The sequence below is a fragment of the Notechis scutatus genome, chromosome 11, assembly GCF_049901735.1.
Source record: "Notechis scutatus isolate UNSWTSFEM ecotype Mainland chromosome 11, rNotScu1.2, whole genome shotgun sequence".
NCBI classification, from domain to species: Eukaryota; Metazoa; Chordata; class Lepidosauria; order Squamata; family Elapidae; genus Notechis; species Notechis scutatus.
This window is the reverse complement of record NC_142019.1, coordinates 9,910,247-9,927,614: the sequence shown is the minus strand read 5'-3', so window position 1 is coordinate 9,927,614 and position 17,368 is coordinate 9,910,247. Positions and strand designations below refer to the sequence as shown.

General features: G+C 39.9%; 1 protein-coding gene across 1 annotated transcript in view; it reads left to right on the top strand.

Moving 5' to 3' along the window:
- The first annotated feature begins 13,899 nt into the window (after positions 1–13,899).
- LOC113421473 (apoptosis-enhancing nuclease-like) overlaps positions 13,900–17,368 on the top strand; it is a 72,805-nt gene continuing 69,336 nt past the window's right edge. Inside the window, exon 1 of the mRNA XM_087972771.1 lies at positions 13,900–13,945. The gene's annotated coding sequence lies outside the window, so the exon portion shown is untranslated. The remainder of the gene's footprint in view (positions 13,946–17,368) is intronic.

Genomic DNA, 17,368 nt, shown 5'->3' with positions numbered 1-17,368 from the left:
ACACATCACGTAGCGCTGGTCCCTAGTTCTGAAAGGAAAAGTAGCCATTCTATCCAAGGCTCTGCCTATCAGTATTAATGGAATCATATCCATAAGAAGCAGACTTCGGAAAAATCAGTTGCTAAGCAGGGGAAACAGCAGGGATGAGATTTCATTTTCCTGTCACCATTTGTGGGGGAAGGGAGCTTTCTGAAGGCATCTCATTGGCCACAGCGGGAAACAAAATTCATCTTCATTTATTTATTATTTGTACAAATCACTCAAGGTAGCAGACATATCCAACATACCTTCCTTCTCCTATTTTCCGCACAACAACCACCTGGGGTAAGAGAGGGATTGGCCCAAAGTCACCCAGCCGGCTTTTATGACCAAGACAGGACTTGAACTCGTGTTCTTTTGCTTTCTAGCCTGATGCCTAATGCCTTTCAGTTTTGATGAACTGCAGCTCTTGTTTATCCCCCTATATGATTGTTGCATTGACTTTGGGAGGAAAAAATCATTAACGTTCTTCAGATGGTTATTTGTATCTCTAATTCTGCAGCTCTGAAGGGTATCCTTTGGCCTCATTTTATAATTATCATACACAGAAGCATAGGAGCCCTCAGCCCTCAGACACTATATTGGGACTCAGAAGTTTTTCTCAAAGCACCTCCTGATTTAGTGGAAAACAATTGAATGTGAGCTGTATATCTTTCTTGGGATGGTGGTGGAAAGAAGTCGAAATAACCTACATATGTTGCATCACTGATGGGCTTAAAATATGTATTTTGTGTTATTTAAATGCGAAAAAAGGAACTGGGACATTTTCAAAAAGCAAAGATAAATGAATTGTGTCCACAAATTCCTTAAACACCATAATTAGCAGAATAAGCAAACAAATAAATATAAGCACATTGAGAATATAAATGTTATTTTCCCTTCTCGCTCACTCATTAGCTGATTCTAGTTTGTTTAATGTTTACTAAAAACAAGCCATCCAATATTGGAGAAGAAGAAAATAAATAAATAAGCAAACTCTTTACAATTTTCAGAGAGTGGGTGGATGAACGCAAACATAGATGAATACAACTCCCAGCACGCATGCGTGCACACACAGACATAAGCCACTCAAATCATCTGCTGTATTCTAAACATTAAAGATTCTAAGAAGAGGCAGCAACAAAAAATAAGTTTCTCAAACAGCTAAATACCAGCTGGAGGCCAAAATGAAAAAGTGCTTTAGTTTTTCTTTATTTTATTTCTATCCCGCCGTTGCAGATCCAGATAATCTTGAAAGAAGCAGGTTTTCTGATGTGTGTATGTGAGAGAGAGGGCCAGGGAGGGCGGGAGGGAGGGAGGAGGAGGAGGAGAAGCTGGCCAGCCCAAGGTCACCCAACCAGCTTCTGAGATAGGCACTAGAATTCATGGTCTCCCAGTTTCTAGTCCAGCACCTAATCTACTGCACCAATAGGCTCTCAGATTTATTTCCCCAGATATCATTTCCATTGTACATGTGGGAAAGGCAGATAAATCTATAATTTCACTGAAAAGAATTTAATCTGTTTTCATTCTCTTTCATTTGATGAAAGAGAAAGTGTGTGCAACATTTCAATTCAAATGAAATTTCTCTATTATTTCATTTGAAAGAGCGCGTGCAAGAGAGAAGAAAAAAAAATTAATGGATAAGGTGTGGGACTTTGCACTTAGACTATAAGGTAACAAAGGTATGTGTGATTAACCTTTCCTTTCCTGCACAGTCCTTTCTCCGGTGGCTTCTATATAGGCAGGTATCAAGAGGGGTGTTCTCACGTTATTTTTTAATATGAGTTTTATGGTGGGTTTTAAAGATTTCTAACAATTACAACAGTAACGGTAGCTATGCCCTTCACCACTAAAGGAAGCTTATAAACATCATCAAGAGAAGTTTGGAACAAATTCTCAAAAGTTTTTTAACAGGGCAACCTGGTCTACCTAAATTTGGGATGGAGCATACTACTTCCACTCCATCTCATATCTGGGTAGACCAGGTTGCCCTGACGAAAAACACTTAATCTCTCCCTTGGTATAGCTGGCAAAGCTATACCTGTGGCTTGGAGGTTAATACATCTATCTAATATATAAGTAGCCCAGGTTCAAATCCCAGAAGGGTATGGCTAGCTGATGAGAGCTAAATAGTTTGAAATAAGTCTATACTAGTCTCCCTTTATTTCTTTGTTGGTAAAATATACATTTAACACAAGAAATTCTCAAATACCTTGAGAACCAAGTAGAAAAACGTAGAAAACCAACAAAGGAGATTTCATTGCAACATTAGGGTAGAATCAGGGTGGGCTGCTGGGGATTCACAGGGGTTCGGGAGAGCCCCTAGCTAAGATCCTGTGCAGTTCGGACAAATGCCACTCCTGGCTGGCCCCACCCACCCCTCCCCTCCCAGGAGTCCCCACGCAGCTCGTTTTGGATGCAGGTAAGTGCAGGGCATGTGCAGAGGCTTGGGGAGGGCAAAAAATGGGTCCGTTTCCAACTTCCAGAGAGCCTCCGGATCCCGGAAAAGCCATTTTTGTCCTCCAAAGGCTCGAGGAAAACTTCCCCAACCCTACCGTGGTGCAGGAGGTCGGTTAGGCCACGCCCACCATGGCCACACCCACCCAGCAACCAGGCAGAGAACCCTTTGCTAAAATTTTTGTAGCCCATCCCTGAGTAGAATCTGTAGAAAGCAAGAGAGACAATACTCCCAATAAATAAAACAACCTAACCCACCAGTCAGAAAGGGAAAGCAGGCCATTTTGATCGTGATCTTTCTAATCTGTTGTTCCTGTATGCCACCATGGCCACGAAAAATGAGACAGTGACAATTTTGAAGCAGAAGATCTCCAGGTTCCTTCCGGATTAGTCAGCCAGGTGCCCAAGGCAAACCAATCCAGCCATGAGACAAATGGCATCCAGCCGTTACAGATACATTTGTTGGCATTATGCAGCCAATAAAAGGGCAACGATGGAGATAGAGGGAAGAGGCCATCAACCTCTGTGTCTTTGCTGAGGCTCCGGGGGGAAGCACTTTTCTTCACACAAGGCCAGCAATGAAATTAGAGGTAATTGTGTGGGCCCAAAGATTCAATAAAACCCAGGGAAGATGTCAGGTGAGAGAAAGGGGTTTGCGTAGCCATTTCTGTAAATGGAACAGATGTTCCCAGCTCGTGCCAATAATCAGTTACTGATGACGCTGTTAAACAAACAGCACCGTTCCTGCCTCAGGTGCTCCAGAGCTGATAGAGGACATCTGTTAGCCCCACCTTTGAACTTTTCTGCCTGGTGTAGAAGGGGCACCTTTTCTGCTTCTCTGGCTTGGCTTGGGATTTGGTGAGGCTTGACGCCATTAAATAAAGCTCAAACAGCCACTTCCTCTGCTGATGCCTAAGAGAAACTGACAGGAAAGGGTGAGACAAATGGAGAAGGTGGCATAAGTGGAGAAGGACCAGGGGAGACATGATAGCAGGGTTCCAATACTTGAGGGGCTGCCACAGAGAGGAGGGGGTCAAGCTATTTTCTAAAACACCTGTAGGCCAGACAAGGAATAATGATGGAAACTGAACAAGGAGCGATTCAACCTAGAAATAAGGAGAAATTTTCTGACAGTGAGAACAATCAACCCATGGAACAGAAATTGCCTTCAGAAGTTGTGGGAGCTTCATCACTGGAGGCTTTCAAGAAGAGACTGGGCTGCCATCTGTCAGAAATGGTGTAGGGTCTCCTGCTTGGGTTGGGGGTTGGACTAGATGACCTACAAGACCCCTTCCAACTCTGTTAATCTGAATCTTTCTGACAACAATTGGGTTGAGGAACAGTCCAGAATGATCTGCACTCAGAACCAGAAATGGTGGGCTTTGCTCTCCTGATCTCTTTCTGTACTTCTAGGAGATATGAAATTGCCCCAAATCGAAAGAAATCTTCCATGTGATGACACAAAATAGAAGGCCTAAAATAGAAGTGAAGTGAAGTAATAAGGACTATGTCAGTAGATGACACTAGAGGAGAAATGAAAGCCATCATGGTGTAGAAATTAAAGTCTCAGAACCAAGTCCAGCTTCCATATGGAAACTCACTGGAATGACCTTGTTGTCAGTCACCCCCTTGCAGTCCAGCCTAAGAAGGCAGTAAGCCTTCTTAAGCTGTCAGAAAAGCCCCATAGAAGTTACTTGGATCTCTTGAAGAAAAGGCAGGTATATATATCTTTTAGATGTAAGCCCCCCTGCAGTCTTGAGATTTGGTTGGCTTATAAATGATAAACAACTAAACAATAAATAAAAATGTATATATAGCAGAGGAAGACTCTACGGCTGGATGAGGGAGGCCCTTGTTATTACTTCATGCAAATTTAACCTACGTTTTAGAGCATTCTTTGAGCAGATATTTCAGTCCTCTGAGAGAAATCATATTGCCTCATTTGCTGTCGAAGAGAAGAAACAAAGAAAGAAAGAAAGAAAGAAAGAAAGAAAGAAAGAAAGAAAGAAAGAAAGAAGAAAGAAAGAAAGAAAGAAAGAAAGAAAGAAAGAAAGAAAGAAAGAGAGGAGGAGGAGGAGGAGGAGGAGGAAGTAGAGAAGGAAGAGGAAGAAAAACCAAAATCTACTCCTGTACAGTGTATATTCCTGTATTTTTTTATCTGTGCTGCAGCTGCCATATACAGAGTATGTGGATAGCTCTGACAAAAGCGTAAGGATAACGTACAACAAGATTAGTGATGGCTACAAGTCAGAGCCATAGAAGAAGCCAATAGCAGCAGAATCATCTAGTTGATGTCTGTGAGAATCTGAATGCTTGACCAAATATTTTTTACATTCTTAACTCTGCAGCTAGTTGTATCACACCCACACATGTTTATTTATCCATCTTTGACATGGAAACAATCGGAATCTAAATGTTCCTTTTTAGAAGCAAGAATTTGTTCTTGTAAGGTGAGCTGTCGAGTCACGTATTACAAATTTGTTTCCCAAAACATTCTTCACTGATGTGTGAATCAGTGCTCTGAGTGGGGCTGTTGATTTGGCTCCTGCAGGATATGCATGTGACTGGATTTTTCAGACTGCTGGAAATGATGATTGTTGACTCAGACATAGTCAAGTTCCCACAATCCACTAGGCCATAAATGGTGATTTAGAAACCAAAGGGCTGCATTCAGGATCAAACTAACTTTTGCTGAAATTGTGACTTGTGAATTCAACTTTTCTCTCTCCCCCCCCGCCCATGTTTCTTTGGCTATTGATGGAACTGAAAAGGACAAATTAATACCTTTAAAACATCCAACTTTTTTTTTCAAGGTGGGAAGACAAATTAAAACATCCAGGAGAAAGGGGTGAGCAACTGGACTCAACTATTGTATTGACTGCCAATCTTCTCTTCGCAAGGAAAAGCACACCTAATTTCCTCTTCCCCAATAAGACCTGATTTCCAGTTTCCAGCTCATCCTGTGAATGTGCACTTCTCTCTGTGTGTGTGTATGTGTGTGTGTATGTGTGTGTGTGTTTGTATGATAAATAGGAGCGGATACTATTTATTGTGCAGTGCTGTTATTACTAAATCAAATTCCATTTGCTTTAGCCATCGGCTATAACAAAACGTTGGATGAAAAAAGATATGGCAGAATAAAAATGGGATGGAAGAGAAAGGTTAAATGATATAAGATTCCAAAATGAATAACAGCCAAATGAAGCAGATGGCAATGCAACATACTAGGTGCAAAATATGTAAATTGTCCTCTCTCATGCACCCCCACTCCATCATAATAGAAGGAATCCAACATTTGCACCCAGTAAAGTAATAACTTTGATTGATGATGGATTGAATTTTGTATTAATTCAGGCAGAGGAAAACATTCTGACAAATCATAGATGATAGACAAGAACCATCTCTTCTTAAAAATATCATGCTAGGCATGACAGAGGTGGGAAATTAATTTCCTAGACTTTGTGGATGTCATCAGAAATAATGATCAAAGAACTAATGGATTAATAAATGAACAAAGAAAAATGGTGGCAATATGGAAACTGAGCTAGAATTATGCCATTAGATTAGAACATGGAAAGCACCAGGGTAACTGATAAAGAATAGCAAGAGATGGTTTTGATGAAACTTTGATTTGATCCAATGTGGCAGCCTACTATATGTCTTAGTTAATTACCTCTTTGGGAATTTGAAATCATAATTAGCCATTTTTTATTCAGTCATGGTTTATGGTATGGACTACAGTTGGCTTGGTTCACAAAATAAACTATTAATCATAGTGGACAAATCATAATGGCTGAACTCCTGCTCCATATGAATCCAAAACTGAGAATAAAATAAATTAAAACTGAGAATTATGGAGGGTTTAGCATACTATTTCTGCTTAGCTATCTTGGTTTGCTTTATGGAATTCCATGTATCCAGCCAGTTATATTCAGCAAATCATATGAAGACTATCTTGGCTTATAATTTCAGACTGGCAGACAAGTGGCTGAGGAAGTTCTCCAACAGATGTAAGAAATAACGTGCCCGATTGAATCAAGTCAACATTTTTTTAAAGTCCATCATCTAGCTATTAATACCATATCATTAGAATCGGTAAACTAAATACGATTGAAATGCCAGAAGAACAGAGGTGGTCATTTGATTCATGCTTAAATGTATGCCAAAGAGCATTCTGACCATTTGCAATAGCAGTAATTATTATCCATCCAGAGAGACTCTTGTCATGGGGCTCAGCTTTTTCCCCATCAGTAAAGAGAGCTGAAAAAAACCCAGTCTCCATCAGCCCCGTTGAGAAAGCATCTCCTTACACTACCAACTCAAATTGTTTCACAGTAATTTCCTCTCTGCAGGGAAGCCCAAAGACTGTAAATTCTTAGCATATTCCATGAATTACATTTCCAAGGACGCTTGGCTGGAGAAAGCAGAACCATAAAGGTTAGACCGGTTTGCAGGAAGCAAGTGTCCAACCTTTGGGCTTTTGAAAAAAATATTATTTTCCATTCCAGATCTTGATGCTTTGTCATCTGCCCACAGTCTATTGCATAGACATTAAAAGGCACTGGGCAAGAGTGACTTCAGAAAAACCAAAGCTTGTGACTACCCATGCAGAGAAAAATAGAAATTTTGCTGAGATTTCTCTGGGATGTTATTTGTGGAAACATCATCAAGTAGTTGCGATAACTTCCTTTTGGGAAGAAATATTTTTCTTGGGGATGGGGGAGGGGATTGCCTGCACCTCAAAAATCAATTTCTTAAAATGAGGCTTACAAAATGAGAAATTACATTTCTAGCAGGAATGCAAATCCTAATAACCAGAAGGAGCATGCAACAATCTACTAAATAATTTAAGGTTCTTCTCTCACACAGCTCTTTCTTTCTTTCTTTCTTTCTTTCTTTCTTTCTTTCTTTCTTTCTTTCTTTCTTTCTTTCTTTCTTTCTTTCTTTCTTTCTTTCTTTCTTCCTTCCCTCCTTCCTTCCTTCCTTCCTTCCTTCCTCCTTTTCCTCCTCTTCCACCATGCATTATGATAATGCTGGAATCAGACTGCAAAACAGAGGACCCATGGAAGGAAGGAAGGAAGGAAAGAGGGAAGGAGGGAGGGAGGGAAGGAGGGAAGGAAGGAAGGAAGGAAGGAAGGAAGGAAGGAAGGAAGGAAGGAAGGAAGGAAGGAAGGAAGGAAGGAAGGAAAGCTACCTAGCTGCTGTACTTGGTAATGTGGGCATGGAACAATGAAGTGTAAAAAGAGCAAAGTGAGAAAACCAGAATAAAAAGAATGATACTTTTGCCCTGTATGCAGTAGAAGCTTCCAATGTTCAGTTCCTGTTCAACAATTGCAGACAGTACCCAACAAAGAGTCTTTGATCAGAATTGATCAAATTGAGTGTTAGGCTCCAAATCTTCAAACAGCCACCATTAACACTCTCCAGGAAAGGAGCAGTTCTCGATTCGAGAGGAGAAACAATTCCTTCTCACCAGAGGAAAGCTATCTTGGAACCTTCTCACACATATACACACCCTTGATCCTCGTAACAAAATGGGACTCTAAAAAGTACTTTTTAAAATGAAATAAATGTCTTCAGGGATCACCATTCGATTAAATTAATTCTAAATCTGCATTTGTCCAGATAGGAGAATAAGGTGGTGAGATGGGGAGATAAAATAGAGGAAGAATACTTTTGGTTGCTGTCTGGTGGAAACTAAGATTTCCAAAAATAAACCTCTCCAAAATTTCAAATGAGGGTTAGATTTGGTTCATATATGAAGCAATTTGTTTCATTTGGGCCTCTGATGTGTAAGTCATCATTTATGGCTTATGTTATATGTGAACACAAAGCCAATTTTGACTTGTTCAATAAATAATGGTAAAATAATTTATGACTTCGAGAAAACTTTAAAGTCTGTCAATATGTAAATACCCAAACCAGACATATATATGGCTCTTAACTTTTAGCCTTTCATAATGCATTTTTCTAATAAAAAGATTTACTGATCAGTTAACCAAGCTATGCTTTTTATTGTTCCATTATTGAATGGAATGTTTCCTTCTTTGGATCTTGTGAATTCTAAGAAGCTATCTTCCACTGTATGATCCTTTTAATCAAGAATTGCCTACAGTGATTGACCAAGGCTGTTCTGAATTTCAGGCTGGAATTTTTATAAACCTTCTAAAGATTCCAGGAACTAAAACATGGACTTTCTACATGGAAAATTGGAATTCCACAATTAATCGATTACATCTTCATTGTTATGGTTGTTGCTTAATGCAACAATTTTATTTTCTTATAATTAGATTTATATACTTTGTGCAGTATAGTTTTACACATCACCATTATGCCAATAGAGCTTTCTTCAAGCACTGCGCAGCTCCTGGAAACCAAATCATGAACATGGTTTTTTTTTAATGAGTGATCTCCAATTCACTGGCAATTTGGTTGTATGTAGACACAGAGTCTTAAAGTTCCACTCTAAGTAATTCAGCTCATAATTATGAAAGGTCCACCTTCCCCTTGTTGAGATACAAGTAGATTTTTTTTTTTAAAAAAAAAAAAGCACTTATGTGAGCTCAGGGACAAAAGACTTCCCAAATCCAAATACCAAACGATGGAACAATGCAGTTGGCTGAAGGTCTGAGAGGGCATTAGCCTCTAACTGATTCATCAGAGGACTGCACACTGAGAACAACTCAACGGCTAAAGATAATGCGTACAATGCATATCCTTGGCAATCAGTACATCCTAGGAGAGCAATTTGCACCTATTCCTTGGCATTTACCACTGTAGTCTAACAGTGTGTGTTTTGACCTATAAAGTTCTACACGACTTGAAGGCTGCCTCAAAATGGAACACAATTTTCAAGGCTTCTCTTAACAGAATAACAAAGTAACCGAATTGGAAGGGACCTTGGAGGTGTTCTAGTCCAACTCCTTGCTCAAGCAGGAGACCCTATACCATTCTGAACAAATTGTTCTTCAAGTTCTTCTTTAAAACCTCCAGTGTCAGAGCACCCACAATTTCTCGAGTAAGTGTAGTAGCAATTGAGATCCTGTAGAAGGCACACGCAGCATACTGCTGTGCCTAATACCTATGTGGGCCTCTTTGCTGTTTGCCTAATCTCACTCCCTGTCCCAGGCTGGTAAGTCCCGGACTGGTACAATGATCTCACCTGTTAAGATCATCACTATTCTTAAGGATTGGGAGGGGATGCACCAATCCTGATGCTGTATTTATATTGCTTTTTGCTACTTGTACAAAATCATATTAAAAAGAATAAATGCTACCTAGGCAGTCAGACATCTTTGCACACTGAAATGACTGGTTATTGAACTGCCTCAGTAAGTCATTCCACTGATTAATTGTTCTAACTGTCAGAAATTTCTCCTTAGTTCTAGGTTGCTTTTCTTATTGATTAGTTTCCATCCATTGCTTCTTGTCCTGCCTTCAGATGATTTGAAGAATAGGTGGATCCCCTCTTTTTTTGTGACAGTCCCTTAGTTATTGGAACTCTGTTATCATGTCACCCTTTGTCTTTCTTTTCATTAAACTTAGCATACCCAATTCCTGCAATTGTTCTTCCTATGTTTTAGCCTCCAGTCCCCTACTCATCCTTGTTGCTCTACTCTGAACTCTTTCTAAAGTCTCAACATCTTTTTTATATCATGACAACCACAACTGGATGCAATATTCCAAATGTGGTCTTACCCAGGAATTATAAAGTGTTTCCTTGCTAGAGGGAAGCTTCTGGAATTCATTTTCTTAAACTTTCCCTGCTTGCTGTTCATGAGATGTGTTAACACGAGAAGTCTCAAAATCCCAAGACATTTGAAGAGAGCTAAATAAGATCACTAAGATCTCCAAGGTCCTTAAACTCCTGCGTTTCAATAGTGGTCAAGCCAAGATAAAATAATAATTTTTTTCTCTACCATTTATATTAAAAATTACAATGTCATAATTTTTCCATGGTTTGTGGGGAACACGTGCAACTTTAGGGCTTTAGGCCCATCTCAGCCTTAATAAATTTTCATTCTCATGTCACTACTAAATATGAAATACTAAAGAACCGAAGGAAGGCAACATGCTTGCTCATGAATCTTCTAAGTGTGTCTGTTTGGACACTAGCCTTAATTTTTTTTACTATGGTTAATTTTATGATTTTATACTTACAGCGTGTTAAGAGTGTCTGCAGGGGGTCAAGAAGTCCAACTAGGTTGGGTGCAACCATGTAACTGAAACTACCATTTTAAAAACGCCCTTTGTGCAATGCATGTATAAAGGGACTGTGCTCGGGCATAGCAGTGGATATGATTGTCAACTTGTAAAGCATTCCTATGTCTGTTTTAAGTTGGCATAAATGGGGGGAGAGGGGGAGGAAATCTGAAGGAACAGTGTGGCAGTTTAAAACCAGAAGTACATTCCAACACTTATCTTACAAAGATTGTAGCTAAGGTACTGGATCCTCTGCCCTTGAAAATCCTTAATTGGAGAACATGATTGATGACACCCAGCCCATGAATGTGCTTCATTAGAGATTCTGATTTATGAGACACCCAGGGGGGAGGGGGGAAACAGGGTCACAGGTGACTGTAAATTATGTATGCCAGAGTTGGCGTCATACAAGTTAATGCCGGACATGTTGCTGCTAATAAATCTTTTGGTTTCTTTTGAAGCTTGGCTCGAGGCTCATGGTTTAATTAGGATAATTGCCAGAATCCTGACAATGATCACCACTGCCATCTTAACACTTTTGAATCCCCCCCGTGCATTCTCCTGCATGATGTCTAAATGTATAAATTGTCAAATGCTGGGAAAATCAGAAGATCCAGGCAGTTCAAATGAGTATAAAGATTTATTGCAAGCTTAAGATCGCTACAAGAATCTGGCCAGTTAAGGGAAATTAGCAGGATTTAAGAAAGACGTTAAAGGTGGGCTGTGCTTAGATCTCTTCTGGGTGTGCAAGGTCTCATGACTGATAACACATTTGACCCCTCCCTCGGTCTTAGCCTGGTCATCTCCTACATAAATTTCAGATTAATTATTCCAGTAGCAAATCTCATGAAGAAATGGAAATAATTGCTCATACTTGATCTGAGTGTAAATTGAGCGATATTAATGGCAGCAAACATGAATTTAAATGAACATAAGTCTGCAGAAAAAAATAAGTGTGCGTGTGAGCTAGTCCAAAGTAAGCTGGGTTCTTTAGTCTCAAATATAGTCCTTTAGAGCACAGCCCTGGACCTTGTTTACTCATTGGGCTTATTTCCTTTCTTCTATGAGATGAAGATTGCATATACGGCTCTTCTTCCTCCAATTTTTCCCACAAAAAGAATCCTTTGGATGGACCTCCGAGTCATCCAATGATTTGAAGGAGGATTTGAACCTGACTCCCCTCTGTGCTAGTCCAAAACATTTCACCCCTGCATGAAATTTTATTATTTTCCTTTTTAAAATTAGATTTCTGCAAATAGTTTTTAAAAGGATGATGATTGACTCTAGTGAGATTGTTAGACTAAGCTAAGGCAAGCTGGTAGGTTAATGAGAATGTATGTCATCATCTTAACCCTATTTTGCACAGCTCATAAACCGTTGTGAGTGATTTATCTGAGTTTAGGCTATGTCGCCTAACCCTAGAGCAGGCAGCCTACATATCCAGTCAGTATTAACTGGAATTTGAAATCAACACCCTAAACTTATTTCAAAATCCACTTAATGCTAACTGGAAATGGGCACTTTCTTGCTTTAGGCAACAGGTTAACTGAAGTTAAACTACAGTACTAAGGGTGCTTTCTTTGTTGTCAGATTAGCTAGAACTTGTAATTCAGCAACATCAAAAAAGTTGCATGTTCCCTACCCAACCTAGAACAAACAAAGAATTTTTAGCCTCTATTCCCAAGAACTCTAAGACTCCTTAAATTAGCAGGACACTTTCAGTTGAATTCACCCATAATTGGAAATGATAGCTTGTTTAAATATGGACTGTGGGTAAAATTACAGTGACCTAGTTTGTATGTAACACTAGAGCTAACACCAGAGTTGAACTCTACAAAATTCTTATGACTACTGGATGGCAGCAAAAAGATATGAAAAATTGTGACTCTTTACAGTCACTTGGTGGTCATCCGGATTTTTGGTAAGAACCTTTGTATTCCTATTTGCGTTCATTGTCAAGTTGCTGGTCTCTATCTTGCCTCTAACCCCACTCCTCTGATTTTCCTTCCCAGTAATGGGTAACAAAGTTTAACAGATTTTGCCAAGCTAGTGGGCTATCAGTGGGCTGTATCAGAATATGACTGCAATTCCACTCCAACAAAGAATAAGTTAAGAGTGTTTCTTTCACGACAAGATGAAAACAATGTCAGAAGACGGAGAGGAAATTCGCAGAATCTTTGTGCCATGATAAGGTACCACTCAGTATACAGAACCTAGCAGGAGGTGGGATGGAGATTAAACAGGCCTGAATCACAAGTCTAAGTTTATAGCCAACATTCTTCAAACCTTTGAAACACATTCGGGTGGGTTTGTGCATAATTATAGGAGGAAGGATCCAATTAGCACTCTAGACAGTCTGTTTCACACAAAAGGACAACACAGTTTGATGTTGGCCATTCTGTAGGAAGCTACCCATTACGGTTCAAAAAATATAATCCATAGTTTAGAATTTTGGGCAAACCCAGCCATTTGTGATTCATTCAATGCATCTCACTGAAGAAAGCTGTTGCTTAGAACAACATTGAAACCCAGTATATAACTTTAGGGTGATCTTGCACTTTTCCAATTTTCCTATTTTTTTTGTGGGGGGGGAAGAGATCCATTAAAACATATTAATCTGCTGCACATTAATATGTGTTTTCAACACAGCCCCTTCTTTCTCTAGGAGAACCCAAGAGAGCTTTGCTGAGCAGCTTCAAAATGGCTGGAGTGCAGGCATTAACAATTGCGTTGCCATGGTTGCATCTTTGGGAGGGGGCTTTTGTTCTGAAGTGGATCCCTCTCTCTCTCCTCACACACACATGCACACACGTTGCAGCCACCCCGCCCTCTTCAGCATGACGTCATGTGTGTCCGCCTTGGTGATGGAGGCCACCTGTGGGTTGAGCGAGGCTTTAAAGAGACAGGCTCCAGCTGGATGCAGAGGGAATCTAGTTGTGTGGTCTGTCTCTGTGTGTCTGTGGGGAAAGCTTCCCCCCTCCCCATTCTACTCCTGTAATTTCTCCCCCTTTCCCATTGCTAACCAAGCTTGATTCTGACAGCTCGGTTCATGCACATGTTGATCCTGGCTGTCAGGGAACAAAGCACTTCTTCCCTGTTCACACACCCGCCGTGCTTGAGGAGAAGCAGCCCAAGAAGCATCCTGAAGGAGGACCCCCCCACCCAAAATCACCCCACTGGAAAGAAATCTCATCCCAGACGAGACTTTGGGAAATGAACATGCAACTCACTCATCCCATTGCAATGCTTTGGGATGAACCCGGAGGTAAGTTTTTTTCTTTTTTCTTTTCTTCTCTCTCACTTTCTCTCATTTCTTTCTGCTTCAGCCTTTCAGTGGATGGGGAAAGACAGGAGGGAGGTTAAAAAAGAAAGACTAAAAAGAGAGAGAACCCACCTCCCTGATGTGAAGATGTGTTAGGAAAGAATTTCTTGTTGCTGGAGACCAGGAACCAATCCATCACTCAGGGCATAGCTCCAGTGGGTTGGTGGGTTGAGTTTCTCCGAAGGCCAATTGTGCACCCCATGTACACCTCTGGAAATTTATTCCAATCGATTGATTCATGTCCCCAGAAAAATATATATTTTTGTTTTATTTCTTGAATTGATGTTTGTGACCATCAAAAGGAGCAGAGGAACATTCTATGTCTTGCCCTCCATGTGGAGCAGACACCAACTCCCATAAACTAGTCAGTGAGCCTGAGTATAGAGTGGCTTGATGGGAGCTGCTGTCTTGAAGCCTCTGATTGTGGCTGGGTGTTAGATGAGAGCCGTTATCAATCAGTAGGATCTGTTTGTATCACCACCAACCTCTTTTGAAGCATCCAGGGCTTGACACAAAATGAACTGGTGGAAAAGTTGTTTTGTCTCCCTTTAATGAGTTACTCAGAAAGGCATCTGGCTGACTGCTGTCAGAAACAGGATACCGATCCAGATCATCTAGTCTCTCTCCTTGCTTTCTAAACATTTCTTGCAATCTATCAAAGCCAGGCAGATAGGAAAGGCTTCTACCACTCCCCTTTTCAGCTACCAAGAAGGACTTCCAAACTTTACCGAAGACAATGCTTGCATTTCCCTCCTTCCTGTGTGCTTCCCCTTTAAGAAACAGGACACCATTAAATCTCCACCTCCTAACCTGTTCCCGAAAAAGTTGAAGATGTGAGAAATATTTTGAGCAGATGCTTTCAGGATCAATGGTTTCAGATTGCTCTCGGAATATTAGATTGACTTGTTCACCATACTGTGCTCTCATCATTGTTGTTGACTTTCTGCTGCTGTTGCTCTACTAGTGTGTTTTCTGTTGTTAGGTTTGGATGGCTTTTTTTTCATCCTGATGGAAGGATGGAAAGTCAGGGTGTGACTGTAATAAATTATGGAATTTGAGTTTTTCCTTCACATCCATCTCTGTGGAATCCAATTATTAGAGGTGCCTTTTCATACACTCTTTGTAAATCTTATAGGTATATAAAACCTTGCTCCACACTGTTCCTGTATTGATAACTATTCTTTCTTTCTTCTTGATATTTCTTTAGCCTTCAAGAGTCATCGTGGTTTAAGTGTATATTGGGGAGATTGAGTTGCGATTCCGTCTTCAGCTATTGTATACTTTGGGCCACTCACTCTCAGCCCAGTTCTGTTGCACAGTGTTATTCTTGTGGGAGTAACATGAAGGAACGTAGCCTTGAGCTCCTGGAGAGAAATTGGAATGCTAAAATAATGATCAAATAATCTTCTGAAACTTTAAACATTTGTCCAACTATCTTGCCTTTTGATCATAAAATACCTCTTGTACATTTGATGGTAGCAAAACTGAGTTTTCTTCTCTGCTGTTGGCTTTCATCCTTTCAAAGCCCTTTCCTTCACTTTGTCTCCCTTCCCTGTTCTGAGATCAAAGCTGTTAATGATACTACAAGGTAATCTCTTGCAAAGGGGCACTGATTGCCCTTTTGCAGAACTTACTAAATCTCAATAATTGATTTCATCAAATTTGATGACAGTGTCATGCTTTAATCTAATCTTGGAATCTTTTTCTTTCTTCATTTCCTAGAGCTTGTCATGATTCCTTCCTTCCTTCTTTCCTTCCATCCTTTTTTTTTTTTTTTTGGTACAAGACGGGAGAAACTGCTTCTTTTGAATTCTCTGTGGTGCAAATTGAATTGGAGAACAATCACACCCTAGGAGCTAACAAAGAGATTGTGCTGGATGTCACTGTCATTCTCAATTATCTGATTGCTGTTTGTCAAATGATTTATGCTGAGGAGAATCTCAGTCCAGGCTTTTGATTCTACATTCAATAGAAATTAAAGGCATCAGATTCTCTTTTCATTCCTCAATGCCAACCAAAAAGCAATACAGTTTCTCTGTTCACACAAAAAACAGTGGTTCACAAAACAGCAGAACCACAAAACCTTCAGGAAATAATAACTGAAGCATCATTAAATTATACAAATATTAGGGGACTTTCCTATCTATAATTAATGCAAGATGCCTAGACAAGTGAATATTTCCAAGATAAATATACACTGTGTATTGGTGTACTAATCTTTAAAATGCTTCATTTTAGTACCACCTGAACAATCCCCCCCTCAAAAAATATTTATTTTATTCACTGTCTTATAATGAAGGGGAAAACACTGTTAATAAATTTTACTCTTTTATCAGGTGGAAGATATGTTGCTTGAAATGTCATTGGCAAATGATTTTAAAAGTCTATATGGTGTGCTTTTGTGTCATAATTGTTTGCACTGATGCATTTTAAAATAAATGGTATGCTTTTGTGACAGGAGAGATGGCATGATAATTGGTGAAAATTTAATGGGTGAAAACTCCACAGCAGAAAAGGTGGTTAATTTTTCTAAATAAATTGTTTTGCAATTGACTGGAAGTTAGCCGTCTAGGGTAGATTGGGGTGAAATATCAGTACCCTCTCTGGGGACAGCTCTTAGACAACATGTGTCTTCCAGAAACGATGGCTATCATTCAGCACCATGCCATTGGACAGCTCCTTTCTGAGAGGCATTTTTCTGAAATCTTTGCCATGGTTGCCTTGCAATTATTAAGAGTAACCTCTTTAGAAAAATAGTTTAAGATTAGCTATCCCTTGGGTATCCATTCATACAAAACTTAGAAAACTATATGCTGCCTTGCAAAGTTTGTAGTATTGTAGTTGTACTGTACAATCTGCCGTGCAAGTTTCATGCAGACTGGCTCACGGTACAGACAGAGGGTTGGAAAGAATGTCACACCAAGTTGATATATTCTTGGCAATGCTTGGTGTTTGGCACCAAGCAGACCAAAGCCTTTGGCACTGAAAAGTCTTTGCAATGTCATGTTTGATGTGGTTGGTCTTTGGGGCTTTCAGCAGACATGGTACTTATTGGTGAGTGTTACAAACATGTTGGCAGGAGGAATAGGACAGGAGGAGATGAATACAAAATACCATCAGGCACATTGGTGAGTATGTGTCATAAAGACTGATGCTATATATGTTTAAAGACTAACAGAACCACTCTGGAATAAATATTTTGGAAAAGAAGATGTGGCTGGGAAAGCCTCTTTTCTTAGATTCACAGGGCACTGGTTTCATCAAAGGAAGATAACCACTGGTCTCAGCTACAGGTAGGTGGTGGTTTTTGTTTTTTGCTATCTTTCTCTTTGATTTTTTTCAAAAGGTAGATTCAAATAAATAGAT